The sequence below is a fragment of the Thermobia domestica genome, unplaced genomic scaffold (genome assembly GCF_964235325.1).
Source record: "Thermobia domestica unplaced genomic scaffold, izTheDome1.hap1.1 HAP1_SCAFFOLD_371, whole genome shotgun sequence".
Taxonomy (NCBI): Eukaryota; Metazoa; Arthropoda; class Insecta; order Zygentoma; family Lepismatidae; genus Thermobia; species Thermobia domestica.
Genome location: NW_027656084.1, coordinates 103,619 through 105,000, shown reverse-complemented (window position 1 = coordinate 105,000; position 1,382 = coordinate 103,619).

The window sequence follows — 1,382 nt, the reverse complement described above, 5'->3', positions numbered from 1 at the left end:
AGAGGAATCTGGGCACCAGGTAACGTGACATTAAGATGATTTTCTGCCTGGGCTTCAATCGTAAACGAGAGAGTCTCCGCAGAAGGAGAGCGAGATAGTCGCTATCGTAATGAGTAAATCTCCCCTTTGAGATTGTAAACATGCACCCCAGATATCGAAATGCCTCGTCAACTTCGACCTTGCACACCTGCTCCTCCCCCACTCGTACTCTTGGATCTTTAGAGTACCATGCTTTAGCGGTCGGGATAATCTGTATCGACCGGCACTTCGATATCGAGAGTGACATGTCAAGCTCCGACAGATATCGATGAACCACCCCTAGCGCTGACTGCAGGTGTTCGGCAGTATCGAACGCCAGGAGTAGGTCATCGGCATAAGCCAGAACGCCAACCTCAAATTCGCCTATTCGGAACCCCCCAGGGCAACCCTCCAGTCTCCGCAGCAGTTCATCTAGGACCAGATTAAATAATAGTGGACTAAGCGGATCTCCTTGCTTAACTCCACGCTTGATCTCAAGTGAGACATTATGGCCCTCTATCTGGGTAAGATTACCACTATAAAGTTCCCTAACCAGTTCGAGAAAATTCTCGGGAACGCCACGACTGCTGAGAGCCCGGAGGATTGCCCCGTGTGGCACCGTATCAAATGCTTTGCGAATATCCAGGATGCACAAAGCTATTCCTTTCCGCTTACCCTGCCGAATCAACTCACTCGCAAGGAAGCAATTGGACGATGTACTGTGCCCTCTGACAAAGCCCTTCTGAGAGCGATGGAGTGCAACAGTATCCTGCAGACGTTCTGCTAGAATGCCCGTGAACAGACGCATCAAGAGCGAGCCGATTGTGATCGGTCGCCAGTTCTCTGCCATAGTCATAGTTACTCGGCATAGTCGCTTCTCGGCCTTTGGCCCCCTCTCTGTCAGCTTAGTCTCTTCGTGCAAGGGTTCCAGGCCATTATCTAACGTCTGACAGAGGCCCGACCTCCTCGAGGTGGGGGCTGGATAACGAAGCCTCAGGCGGAACGGTAACGCACTAATTTTTCCTGCTCCTTCAACCTACTGTGCGTGGTAAGTCCTGAGGCTCGGCTAACGGGCTCTACGTAGTCGACGTCCATCTAGTTGTCCAGCCGCCGCACCGAGTGGGTGGTGCGTGCGGTCGTCTCTCTTTGATTGGCGCATTGCGGTGCGAGAAGCGATTCATCCAGTGGGTGGTGTGCATCGAGGCCAGGTGCGCCTCACCCGGCCTTGACCTCCGTCTTTAGGAGGGAAAGGGGTCTTAACCGGGTGGGGGGCTTGTCTTAACTGTCTGTCTGTCCGTAGTCCGGTTGGGCGGTTTACAAACTGTGGTGTGACTGTGCAGTGGTGTCTCAGTTTTTAACGTGTG